General features: G+C 35.1%; 1 pseudogene; it reads right to left on the bottom strand.

Moving 5' to 3' along the window:
- LOC109065347 overlaps positions 1 to 14,385 on the bottom strand; it is a 47,842-nt pseudogene extending 33,457 nt beyond the window's left edge.
- Between the last annotated feature and the right edge of the window lie 433 nt (positions 14,386 to 14,818).

Genomic DNA, 14,818 nt, shown 5'->3' on the forward strand with positions numbered 1-14,818 from the left:
GAACCATCCTTTTTTGAATTTTGAAGCTTTAGAAATGCTAGATGCATTTTATGACGTTTGCTTAGTAACATCAATAACTTTTTTCCAGCTCTGAGTAACTGATATATCTGGCCTTATATTACCTCTGTGACATAAAAGACTGTCTGACTCAGAAATGTACACATACATCCTGAAAAATAATAGGCATGTGGTCGTGCTATGAATAGGGGTAACTTTATTATAGCAGCCTTTGGTAATTCCCAAAAGAAATTATTGAGACAGAACTTATTTTTGCCAAACTAATGACATAGTAAAAAAAAATAAATGAACAACAAACACCATAGGACTGTAGGTTGAGCCTTACCTAACATGATGAACAAAGGATTTTCTACCAAGATGTCGCTCCACACTTGGTGGACTTCTAGGACTAGGGCGTCGACAACTCATTCCGCCACCGACGACGGATGAAACAGACATTGTAGGGCACAGTAACCTGCTACATAAAAGGTGGCTAACAAGATCAGCAATCCCTAGCCAGCCATCTTTGAAGGTGCCGTAATGGAGAAGAATTTCGTTTTTTTGTTTTTTAAAACACGGCTCTTTTGAATGGCTGCCACTTTTGTACTCTGGGATGGGGGCTTCTCACCGAAATGTTCATGTTCTAAATGATAGCAATGTTCAGAAATGTTTATTAGATTTTTTTAGTGTTTTTTAGGTAATTTCAAGATTTTGGCTAAAACAGTTATGATGTGTGCAAACCACTGTGAAATTAAAAAAAAAAATACACACAACTCATTTTAGAAGAAGCAGTAAAATAACTTTGTCTCATTGCTGAACAAAACATATATTGTTATGTATTTTTGTGTGATCTTTACAAGGTCATTTTTGTATTTCCTTTGTTATTTTGTTCTGTAATGTTTGAACTTGAACTATTCTTAATTTCTTAGGTCTAAATTATAAGAATGTTAGTGTCTAAATGTGGGTCTTACATTGTTGATCTTGAGTTTGCTCTTGTCTTGCTTCTGCAGGTGTCCAGATAGCTGGTAAAGCACAGCTCTACTGCGTCGCCGGTTGGCATTGAAGCCCGGTGGCTGCGTGACTTTGTGCACCTCCAGCCCTGTCTCCTCGTCTGAACAGAGAACATCCATATATCATTTTCATTTATTTCATTTCTAAATTGTTTGGCTCAACAATAAAATAACATCAAGTTATTCCAGAGAAAACACAAAAAATACCACATGCAGCTTTTACTGTGCATCAGTAAAACATAAGCACAGATTTCCACCATTACTTCACGTGTAAGTTATTAGAAAAATTCCAGCTTAATTTCTTGCCACATAACACCATCTGAGTGAATAGCTCTTAACACTGAAATCACGGTGAAACTTACATTTGCCATTAGCTCTGTCTGCAAAATTACAAATTAGCACTGTCTGCAAAAACAAATTATGATTTGCATTCATTATTTATCAAGGGTTGGTAAGTATGACAAAAAGAGAAATGCATCCAATGGAAAAACACGCAAATGAAAAAAAAAAGAAAAACCATCAGGTTATTTTTATATGAACAGTTAGAACACAGATAGATTTACACTGTGGGAAATAAACAGCCAAAATTTTAAATAATCAATGAAAAAAGAAGAAAGATGAAAAGATAGTCTTTTTCCTATGGAACACAAAATAGAGATTTTGTTTGCTTTTTTTTTTTCAACAAAAACATCTTAAGCTCCAAAAGTATAAAAAAAAAAAAAAAAAAAAAAAAATTACTATATTTTCAACAATTTTCAGTAAATAATGTCTTCAGTTTCAGTTTGTTCCCCTCAGAGACCTGTAGTATGGCTTTGTAAGTTTTTGGAAGAATAGTATAATTCTGTTCTTTTTGAGGCGCACTATTCATTTAATTTGACTAGGAACAAGAATAAGAACAACGAAAAAATGAATAATTGATTGATTTTTACATAATAATTATTTTGTATTATTTTATTTTCAGTACACCAATGTTCAAAAGTTTGGAGTACCACTGTAGATAATACTTTCTTTAATGTTTTAAAACATTATGCTCACCAAAGCTGTATGTATTTGATTATAAGAAAAACAAAGGTATATTGTGTTTTCTATATGACTTCACACTTTTAAAAAAAAAAGTATAGCATCTGTTTTGTTGAGAAAATAAAATAAGAAAGTAGGGCAAGACATTAAAGTAGATTTGCTCCCTTCCTCATATGCTAACTAACATGTCCCCGTCAGGCTATCCTTCACTGAAATATTTATTTTAATTGATGACTTTGGTTTACATGACTAATTTGGAGAGATCCATCAGTTATTGACTTTTAATGAGTTGACATCATTGACCAGATATATATTATTACTAGTGCCAGTTACAATGTTTATCCTTCAGCCAAATGAACAGAACTGTGCTTCTTTGGCTCAGATCTCAGGCCCACTAAAGGGAGCTTAGCACCTCGGTGCCAAGCTTTCTTCCCGGCCCTCCCTGTGCCTTGTGTGAGTCTTTTCATCATCTCTCTTTATCAGTGTACCGTTCTCTTTCCTTGGGGAGGAGATGGTGTCCAGATTACTGTAAACAAGTAAGCACCACACGAGATGCTGCTGGGTTGTGATTGAAGGCATCAGAAAAAGCTCCCCCAAACACATGATTCAGTAGCCAAAAACGAGGGAGAGGGAATGAGGAGAAAACAGGATAGGATACTTACTAAAAATATGACATTGACTGTTTAGACTCAGGTGTTTGAGGTGTGTGTGTGTGATATATTAGTTAAATTAAGGGAACATAAGAATATACATCGCGTAATAAGCTTTGTAGAGCATCTCACATGAGGCTGAACCGAGTGTTGCTGTCTGTATTTTTAAAAGGGTTTAATTTGGCTCTTTTGAAACCATTCTCCCTTTGTTTTAGAGCACTCTGCCTCTGTACCTACTTTAAAGCATACAACCCATTTTTCTTTTTTTTACACATTATGACTCTCTTGCCTTTCTCTTTTTTTCTCTCTTCTCTCATAAAATTGTTTTTTCTGTGTTTTCTGTGTTTACAACAATACAACTGTGTTCTCGTTGTGTATATTGGAAGGTTACCCTCATTACTGAAGGTATCTGAGAGACTGGATCTACAAGCAGCAAATTATGTAAAGAATCAATGTAAGGTTTCTGCGCAACATTGTACCCATAGATGGTTACGAAAGAAAATAGAGGAATATATAAATTAGAGATCCACTGATAAAAACGTTGGCTGATAACTCATAATTTCTATATTTTTTGTTTAAATAAATTGTGTGTTATATATATATATATATATATATATATATATATATATATATATATATATATATGTGTGTGTGTGTGTGTGTTTTGTGTGTGTGTCGTGTGTGTGTGTGTGTGTGTGTGTGGTGTGGTCGTGTGATAAAAAACTTATATGGTTTGGAGTTCTTTGAACCTTAAAAGGTTTCCTATCAATTAGTCTGTAAAATGTTTTTTTTTTTTTTTTTTTTGGGGGGGGGGGGGGTATTTAAATTGGAACATATATTTATTTGGTAAATCCCATCATTCAGGTAGCGACACTCACCTCTTTCTGGACTCTGTTCTTCATCTTGGACTTTCTTATTGTCTGTTATGTCCTTGTGTGACACTAGAAAGAGAACCACCTCTCCTTTCTCATTCTTAATGGGCACAATATCCAGAAGACACCAGAACTGAGTTCCTGTAACAACATAATATACACAATAGCCATCATAGTTAAAATTCAACATGAACATTCAATATTGACACACATTTATACACAGGCATTTACTGAGTCTATAATTAGATCTTTAGGTTTAAAATGTTTAGCATTTCATGGCTTGATGAATCACTTTCTGTTATTAGTTTGTCTCTAAACCAGAAATAGCTTTTGTCAGAGGTTGTCTCAGTTGGCTGTACTGCCTTCATTTCTCATGAGCCCCTATTTGTACCTTGAGTTAAATTGAAAATAGGGAAAAACATTTTTGCAGCTCTAGACTTAGTAAGTAGCAAAAGTAGCATAGAAGGACATCTCAAAGTCACTGTCATCTAAAGTACTTTGTATTCTGTCTACCAGGAGCTCATATGAATCCATTAGATTTTAGCAATTGAATATAAAGCTGCAACAATTAATCGATGACATTGATAATAAAAACAAAAAAACAACATCTTCCATAATAAAGTAATAGGCATTCAAGCTCTTAAATTTTTTACAAATTGTGTGCTGCTATTAATAAAAATCACTTTTTAAGAAGAGAAACATTTTACACACAATAAGATGTTATATTTAACTAGATAGATGTCATATTTGGTTCCTTATCTCGCTAACCTCTGATTTTCTATGCCCAAATTCTGAACACAGAGAGTGTTCAACATGACACAAGCATGGTTAAAGAGATGTAAATGATCTCTTCATAACATGTTAATCTCCCATCCTTTTCTTCCTGAGCGATCTGATTTGTATTTCTCAGCATTTGGTCTTCCCAGAAATTAAATTCTTCATCTATCCAATTTTCTCACTGATAATTGTCAGTAACATCCATACATCCATGTGTTGTCTTCTTTTTATATATATAACATATAAAAGGTTTATAAATGTAATCTCTGGATAGGTGAGCAGAATGCTGAGCACAGAATCCACTGTTTTGTCTTCTTTTATGTGTTCTGTGGGTATTATCCACACATGCAGGTTCTACGACTTTCTGCAGCTGCTCAACGTTATGCCAGAAGATCATACCATGCCTCATTAAATCAAGACGGAGGGAAACAAAAAGAAAGAGGTAGAACATGCTTGGTTGGAGTCCCTAATGATACACAGTTCTCTCTGTGTGTGTGTGTGTGTGTGTGTTGTTTGTGTTGTGTAGTGTGGTGTGTGTGTGTGTGTGTGTGTGTGTGTGGTGTGTGTGTGTTGTGTGGTGTGTGTGTGTGTGTGTGTGTTGTGTGGTGTGTGTGGTGTGTGTGTGTGTGACATCACCAAGCCCTTTCATTAGGCACAGCTTGAGCCGAGAGAAGTAAATTTCAATAAGAAAAGAATAAATTTAATTGAACCAGTGATCAGAGACCATAGGCTATATAATATAATAAGCAATACGTTCAAAACAAACCACTTAATAAGGTCTAAGAACAGCAACAAGCTAACCTATTATGAATAGTAGATGTGCTGCTGACAATAGGTAAATACAATAAAATCGATTTGTGCCACATGTGCTGGACAGCTAAAATCAACAATGAATGGTTAAACAGCCAATAGTTCGACTGCACAATGGATGCCAGGTTGTTATGATGATTATTGGCCAATAAGGGTCAGGTATCATTCTTAAAAGAGCTCTTTAATACAGTAAATTAACTGCATTTTATCTCAAAGCAACTATGCTTAATATTTATTGCTGTTTTTAAAGAATGGTTTTGAATTTAAAGTGCCCAGTTTGCAATTAAATGGCAACAACAAAACACAACACAACAGGGTTTCCCTCCCACATCCAATGTTTCCTGGGAATTCCATGTAGGCTTATAGGAATTTCCAACTACCCAAAACCAGTGTTGGAGTGTTGGTTTTATTAAAAAAAAAAAAAATGTGTTAGCTACACTACAGATATAACAAACAAACAAACAAAAACCAAACTATACTGAAGTTACTTATGAATGTAAATGTAATTTTTTTTTATAAATAAAATATATCCAATTCAATCATATTTAAGTTATTAAAACCAGTGAGGGGTTTTAAATGAATAAACAATCTAAGAGGGTGACAATGGCCTATCTAATCTGGGGTGCATTTCCCAAAACCATAGTTGCAAACTAGGTTAGCAACTTTGTTGGTTGCAATGCAATTTTCCCATTGCCAACCAAAACTAAGTTGCTAACAGGTTAGCAACTATGGTTTTGGGAAACGCACCCCTGAACAGTTACATTTATAAATAAAGCAAAACACACCTATTTGCATAATCAAGTTTTAAGCACAGTACAGGGGCATTTGAATAAATAAATCATTTAATATGTTAATTTACATGAACTCTATGTACGAAACGTATTCTCTAAAATTAATCAGTCTTCCAACGCTATATAGAGTAGCCTACTGAAGTGAGAGAGAATGCTTTCTAGCACTTGACGCGTTGGTGCAGAGCGCTAGACGGCGCTGGGAAATAATTGAGTGGGCACTGTTGCTGATTTCAGGATTTATCGTGAGTAAAGAAAAAAAAAAACCTTTACACCCCCAAACCGATTAGATGCTTCAGATGTAATCTTTACAGTTATTTCAGTACTGTTAAAATGACTGCGTGTTCAATTATCATTGTCTGTACACATTTGATTTTATTTACTGTAAATTTAATTGTGTCAAGTGATAATTGAATCTGCATTTGTCAGTCTGTTAAGGCTCTTTATCTTACAAAGGACTGACAGTAGTGGTCCCAAATGATGCACTATACACACTATGCACTGATATACTATGTACCATATACGCAACTATGTCGTGTATGACTTATATAAGGTTTATATGTCATTCATAATCGGAGTCTGATAGCCCCTCTCCCTTCGCTATGTAAAAGCTTTGCTATGAAAGCTGCGACACTATTTATACTAACAAAACACCATAGAATTATACATAAGTACACGATCTGGGACAAACCTAATGTCTCAATGCAACATGGCAACTGTGCAACAGAGGGAATTTACAGCAGTCTTGCAGCTATGATCTTTTATTCCCTTTGAACCATGTACAACCTCAACCTGAACCTGGAGGCCACGAGAGGTGTTTGAGACGTGTTCGGCAAGTGCCAAGGTTCAGAAGTCCTTTGACTCGTTTTGACAAAGTGGCAGGAGGGTTGTTGTGGCTGAGCACAGAGGCGACGTGATGGAGGAAGCATTCAGAGTTCTGTCTGGGACTGTAGCGAAGGTGGCTTGTTCAAACAATCCACAATCAAACCTTACAACTGGGATAGAGTACACAAATAGTCTATTCTCTTTGATAAGACAACAAACAGCTCCTGAGTAGCTCTTACAAACCAACCAAATGAATGAATTGGACTCTGAATTCGGGCTGCAGGGGGTAAATTTTCTCTGATGCATGTTGCACGAATGGTAAATTGAAGTGAATCAAGTGAGAAATTGGCTGTCAACGCTGCTGTGTTTGGAGAATATTTTGCTCCAAATATCTGCCAAATTCTCTCCACCTGTTCTGGTGTCTGATAGGTTTTGACAGAGAGGTCTAAGCTGTATGTTCACAGCAATTCACAGTGGTCTCCTGGTATACGGATGGAATTGTGTTCTCTTGACCCGCAGGTGGGTAAAAAATGTGGATGGCATTAACTATATGACATGCTGCGCTCTTTCTGTGTATCATGTTCAACATGGAACAAATCAAGCCATCAGAAATCCCAGTCATCTCTGAGGCATTGTTTATTCAAGGCTGGTTTAAAGGACATATTGTGTTAGATTTTGGGGAAAGCGGTGAGGGAGAGAAAAGACAGACAGCTGCTCAATTATGATGTTACTATGCTCAGCTGCTCCAGACACACGGTAAAAAACAAGGCAGGCATTTAAAGTCAATTTGTTCAAATATACATGTAGTCCGGACTGAAACTGTATTTGTTTGGTAATCTACTGTGAGGGAAGCTCCTGATTACTTTTAAAGTGAGCCATTGTAGATGTTGTTCTTTCAGTTCAGTTTAATATAAGCTCTGGTTTCATTTATTCAATTTGAACATTTTATTATCCATTCATATTCAAAATGTCTAATCGTTTAATCATTAAGTAAGGAATAATGTACATTATATACTTACATAAACTTTCTTATTACACTGCGACTTCTACTTACTAAAGTAAATGCACACGAAATATCAATTTTGAGGTTCAATTATTTTATTAGACAATGGGGGAAATCTGTAGCACAGCTATGTAAGAAATCATTTTCTTTACAGTCAGTTATACAAGATTTAACAGCAGACTCGACCAGTTCAACAAACTATTCGAGAAAGCTGTATAATAATACAAATAATCCATTGTCTCAAGACAGGAAAAAAATCTTGGGTTGATTCAATTTAAAAAAGTCTTTTTCTGTATATCGCTCGGTTCTGTTCTTTTATTTTTATCCCTCCATCACCCTGCTGTGTAATTTTATTTCATTATCGCCTGCAGCTATGCCTTTTTTATCATTCATCTCTAATCAGTTCAGTACATAAGAAATTCATTTCTGATTAATTGATTTTAGAGTTTGCTTTGATTTGGTGTCCTTATCCACAGCATAACCCTAGTGAATTAATTTGCTTTAACATCCTCCTTAATTAACTTCTCTAGCTTTCGGAATGTTAGGTATCACATTAATTGCAACTTTTTATTATTATTAACAGTAATAATTGACAATTAAATTATTAATTAATTATAATTTATTATTAATCGATTTTTAATATTTAAATTATATTTTATATTTTAAAATTATATACAAATAACACGTTTATGGGGGAAAAAAGCCATAACATTCAGGTATTTTTGGCATGCTATATCCCATGTACTAAGTTTTTGGATGGACTAATCCTGATTTTGCAAACTACTTTTAGGACAGATATTATGGGAAATGGGATGAATCCATAGTCATTTGCTTTTATTGCAGGAGACAAAGGCATTTAATTAACGATGGGACTCCTACCTCCTTTTTGTAGAAGACCCGCTCTGTTCTTAAACTCCCGCCTTTCATCCAGTGCACCCTGGATCTGTGCCATCAGCCTATCACTGGTCTCCGGCCCATACAGGAAATGGCACGCACAGCTCTTCTGGCATCAGTTCTGCACGGGCATAGCCAGTGAGTTCACAGAAACCATCAGAACAATACACGCATGGGATACAGAGACTGGACCCTGCGCATTTCCCCAGCACAAAGTTACTGTCTGTGAGAGAAAAACAAACAAGAGAAAGAGATAAAAGCCTGCTCATAAGAAATGCAACAAAGTTTATTTGAGTTTCAACGTTCAGTATATTCAACAAAAGCTCAGAATAAAAGAGTTGGATTGACTACACAGCAGTTGTTCAAAAATTTTTAAAATGCAATGAAACAAAAAATAACATGACAGAAATAAACAAAAATCCCTTGTGCAATCCATATTTTCGCCAGCTCTGTTATCACACTCACCCCAGACTCACTTGAGGCCTGAACAATTCACAAACCCCTCTCAACAATGCTTTAAGGTACCTTTTAAAAATTAAAAATGTATTCTTGAGAATTGTTCATGTTTCTGTTTCATTATTATTATTAGTGCAATTTATACAAGTCTTTGGAATAATTTTAATGGCCCCTGCGTAGTTAAAAAAATTACAAAAACAATACTGAATTACTTTGCATAACGTTTTTCCAACCGTTTCCTAACTTGGATGACATTCAGTTTATCATCCTTGTTCATTTCATTAGATGTGCAGGCTGCAGTGTTATAAATCAAAATTCATTTTGCGCAATTCGCAAGATTCTTTTTTTTAACAGCAGAAAAAAGGGCAAGAAGAGTCAAAATAACATTGATTCAGATCTGAACGTATGCGTTGGGAATGACGAAAACAAGAACAAGCACTGAATCTAAAGCCCAGCATTATTCCACACCGTTTCACTTGTAAAGTCAGTACAAGCTCAACACGCATTGACTTCAGACTGCATGTATTCTGAAGCATGGCTCTTTTCATCATCAAAAGAGAGAAACGAAAGATTAAAAATGGCACATCATGCATCACAAAGAGAATGGAATGCACTGCCTTTATTAATCAGCAGTCATTAAAATCATATCTTAGGGCTATACGAAGATCACTACTCATATTCTCACCAACTGAATATTTATTGCTTCGAGCTGAGGTGCAATATTGATCCATCGGCTGGTGGGCGCACCCTCTCCCCCTCTCTCTATGTGTTTAATATTTCACAGGGTTGTGAATGGGAGCATATTTATCCATGAAAGTGGTATTTAAAATGGAGCAGTGAGTGGATGGAGCGGGAGAGAGATGCTTCTAATCACATCCTTAAGACAACAGCACGAAGAAGTCAGCAGAACAGTTTTCAAGAAAAAAGACGGTGTGAAAAAAAGGATGGAGAAAAGTGATGGTAGCATATATGTCCCAACAAGGACTTTGTTTTACTTTATTTATTTATTTTTTATTATTATTACATTATGGCAAAGAATCCAAAAGAATAATACTTTTAAATATATTTGTTCTGTATTTGTACGTAAAAAGTAAAAAATAAATATATAAAATATATATATATTCGTGCATAGATATATATGTTCCATTCAGTTCTTCAGTTCTTCAACTTCTTCAGTATTTGTTTCCAGATGTTTCATTGCCTTTTTTTGTTTGTTTTTTGCAGGTCTTTTATTATTATTTTTTATGTTCACATTTACTTATTAGTTGGTGGGTAGCAGTCACTGACTGTCAGTACAAACAAAGGGGAAAAAATCATTCAGGCTGGTATCACAGTAGATATAACTATTTAAAATATTGAAATGTGTCTATTTGTGATGTGTTATGTACATGAGCAGTGTTTCGCCTGCATTGTTGTAGTCAGTATATGTGACTGACTCATGTTTTCTCTATGCTTTCTTAGCTAAAACTGACTTCTTTTCCTACATGGCTGCAAAACTTCCTGTTTATTCTCATTACTCTGTAATGAATGAGGCGAATCCCACTAACAACCACTTCCATATGAGTCTTAGTAAATGATACCTGCTGTTGATGTGATGAAACATTACCAATCGTAAAATACAAGATGAGGGTGATTAATGTAGGTCCCCTCAGCTCAGACGGTGGTCTGCAAATCTCTCTGCGACTGAATAGAGAGATATGTGACACAACAGATGGGGAAAACTGACACAAGTAATAGAAGAGAGGCTGGAATTAATGTTTTGACAATACTTCTGATCGGTTTACTGTCTCTCTTTTTTCTCTTTCTTATTTTATTTCCTACATATGTTTTTCAATGTGTATGTACTTGACACTGCACCCACTAATCTGAACTATGAAGTGCATACTGTACATACAGTAACTTTTCAATTATGCTTCAAACACATGGTGAGTAAAGCTCTAATGAATGTTCTTTTATGGCTGGACAAGATATATTACCAAGGTTTATTTACTTAATGAGTTGCTTTACAAATTAAAAATATAATTGGTGTGCCTCAGCCACAGAAAGACAATCCCAGTGAGATCTCTGTAATGTGTCATTTATTTTTTCTTTTTTGAGATTATGTGGAGTGCAAATGGAGATTTTTCCTGAAGTTCCTTATATATTTGCAATGATGTACAAAATTTGAGATTTCAAACAAACTCAAACACTTCATGTCAATAGGCCAATTTTTTTGTTTTTAAATACAGTTTTATGCGTTTATTTTATAATATATTTTGTACGCCTATTTTCCAGCATATGTTTAGCTCAGTTAACTATATAAAAAAACAAATATATAAGATAAAAATAAATGACAAATTTTTCTGTGTTGTAAACAGGCCCCTAATATCTTTCTATATTTTGCTCTTGTTTCCCATAAACAATGGAATAAAAGTTAAGCTGACAATGTAACATGTTAATTGCTCTTACAGAAGCATTAGCATAACAGCTAGCAGTTACTGCTGCTTGCTCTTTATGGTTTCACATAGACTCATTTTAATGATTACTTTATCTCCGCTACCTGCCTGTGGCTTTTCTCCCTTGTAGACTTTGTTCATTTTAAAAAATCCATTTAATTTCCCCTTGAATTTTAGATGAAAAGCTTTACATTGACAACACAACTCAAAAGCTAGCTCTACAGTGTATACAACTAGAGGCTTGGCCTGGGGGCTATATGCTTGGGCATCAAGCAACTTTTAGCAGGTATTAACAAGATTATATAAAATTTCATTTTTGAACAGCAACTAGACTGGGGAGTCCCGACCCTTACATGATGAAAGTTTGCATTAATCTGTATGACAGGTTGCAAGTAAAATGGGCAAGAATTTCACAGAATGTACTGAACTGCTTCTTCACGAGAAGAGTTCATTTATGCATTTGACAGACAGTTTTTGACCATAAAGTGACTTTACAGTGATTCAAGGTTTACTTATTTTGCCAGTATGTGTGTTATGTGTGCACACTTTTCTTCAGTAATGAGCTCCTGAACATGCCATGGACTCTTAGAAACATAAAGTCTTGGGTTCAGTTCCCATGGAATGCATGTGGATAAAGTGTGTATCTTGAATTCACTTAAAGCTGTTTGAATAAATGTGTCTGCTAAATTCTAGAAATATTGAAAATATAGTTTGTGATTGTAATTGTTCATAGTTAAATGCCACCAGGTCACATTCTTTCATATAATCAAACCAAGCATGCAGTGCTGATAAACGCTTTTTAAAGAAGGCATAACTGACATGAAGCTAGTATGAAGCCTCAATTCATGATCTGATGTGACTGAGGAAGTCTTTAAAGACTAAAATTGTGCACTATTGCAGCTGCTTTATAGTGAGCTTCATAAAAAGGACTGTTATGGAAGTCATGTATATCAAGGGGTAAGATCATTCTAGTGCATTTATAAACAGCAGTAATGTACCAAATCAGGATTTACCAATAACTTGTTTATTTATGTCAAACTGATGATACAGGAATGTTAGGGACTATTTTGTCATTCTTGGTGACTCGAAATAATGTAATGCTTGAGCAGATTTCATTTATTTATACTTTGAAGGAGAATGAATTAGTATTTAAAATATAGAGCAATTTGCATTCGCATTAGTTGAAACTCCATCGCCTGAAGAATAAAGTTGAATGAGTTGTTTCTGGATACTCAGTACAAGAGAAGTCAGAACAGATAAGTATGAAGAGATCTCAGATCTTGGAAATGCTTCATGTAAACAGCCTCTGCTAAGCAGATATACTTGCTACAGGGCTTAAGGGAAACCACAAAAAAAGGAACCCGTGATGAATCAAATAAACAAGACCCCTCCAATAGTGACTTTCCCATAAATAATGAACTATATTCATGGTTTCTAGAGTGCGGTCTGTGTGTGAGTTATGTGTTTGGGTGTTGCATCAGGTACAGAGGTAAGCAAGTGCATGGTAGCCAGAGCTCCAAGTCTCCAGTTTCAGATTTGGAACTGGATTCAACTGAGATGGGTATAAACCGATTTGTCCACTCACCCAATTGCTATATGTGTGTTGGGTTATATTGAGGGACACCCCCTGTGTTTCCAAACAGGCTTAAAAAAAACCATACAAAAACAATGGGTCTGCATAACTAAAATGTGTATACACACTAATTTGTATATGTATCTGAGCATTTTTAAAACAAATCAGCGATCAAAACAACGTCTGTATTAAAATGTAATCTAAATTTATGAAAAAAATGCATGGAAACAACTGAACCAACATACCAAAAAGCACATAAATATCCATGAGGCACGGGAGTTAGTGTTTTTTTGATGGCAGTGAGGTGCAATATGACACATTATGACTGTCTGGGATTACATTCATACATACAACAATCACCACAATTAACGTACTTATTCAAAGAAGTACCTACTCCGCGAGTTTGCACGTCATTTGAATCATTCTGATTTGATCAAAAATATATCAGTTGCGTTTAGAGCTATTTTCGCTGCATCTGGGAATATTGTGTCTGAAACAGAAGGTACTTAATATTACAGTCTTGTTTATAAAACTTAGAGAATAAAAGCAATATTCCACTCATGATTTAACAGTATATCACAATATATTACCATTCAAACACTGTGTAATATAATTTAAGAATGGGAGTAGAGGAACAGACAGGCTTGAATAACTAGAAGGTTGTAGGAAGAAAAGGGATGTTTGATTGATTATGACATCTTAGAGTTTGGTTGAGCTAAATGAAGCAGCAGGAGAGCTGAAGGCTATACAACAACCACATACTAAAAACTCATACTAAAGAGTCCAGCTCTGCTGTATCTAGAGCAGCACTGAGATGCAATCAGTGATGTACTATCAAAAGAACTGAGAAAAGAATATTGCGTAAAGTGTAAAGCGTAAAGTGGTGTGTCAGTCATAAGAACTTGGATAAAGTCCTTTTGGAACTAAAATTCAAGCCCTTTTATATAGAGACAATTAAAAATATAGAACTGCAGTCGCTCCAGATTACTGCAACGCAATGCTAAATGAATATATTTTAATATAAGTACCTGCTTTCTAAAGGTTAATGATTTCCCATTACTGTTCGTTAAGCAAATGTAATGCATTTGTGAAACTTCCACATCTCAAACAGCTTCGACTAAACAGAAATCTCAGGAAATCTTTCTGCAGACCGTATTGCGGGTTTATATGTATGTCTGCAATTGGCATGCACTAACCTCTGTTGTGAATGCCAGATTTTAGACACATCAGGTTGTTTGCCAGACACCTGTCATCGTTGTGCCAGTAATGTAACATAGTTAGTCTTTATTCCATGTCTGATTTTTGTGACATTTTTTTTTTTTTTTTGTGATTTTTGTGACTTTATAAATGTGACAACATTAAATATAGAAATATATAGTATTTACAAATAGACAGGCTATAACTTTTCACCATCCTGCTGTTCTTCCAATGCCAAAGATAACTCAAGGCATGTGTACATTAGTTACTGGTCATGCAACAAACAATGAGTTACACTGCTTGACGACAAGTAAATTGCTTTATCACAACACTGGCTATACTTTCATGAAGTCGCATTGCAAAAAAATCAAAACGTGTAATCTTTGTTATGGAATCAAATTCAGCTGTGTATGTAGCTCCTGATTTTGAATTACTACAGTAATATCAATTTGTTATCACCTTCAGTTCTGCTGTTATGTAAAGTAAAAAGGTCTCATAGATCTCGCGACCC

Source organism: Cyprinus carpio, chromosome A9 (assembly GCF_018340385.1).
Source record: "Cyprinus carpio isolate SPL01 chromosome A9, ASM1834038v1, whole genome shotgun sequence".
NCBI lineage: Eukaryota > Metazoa > Chordata > Actinopteri > Cypriniformes > Cyprinidae > Cyprinus > Cyprinus carpio.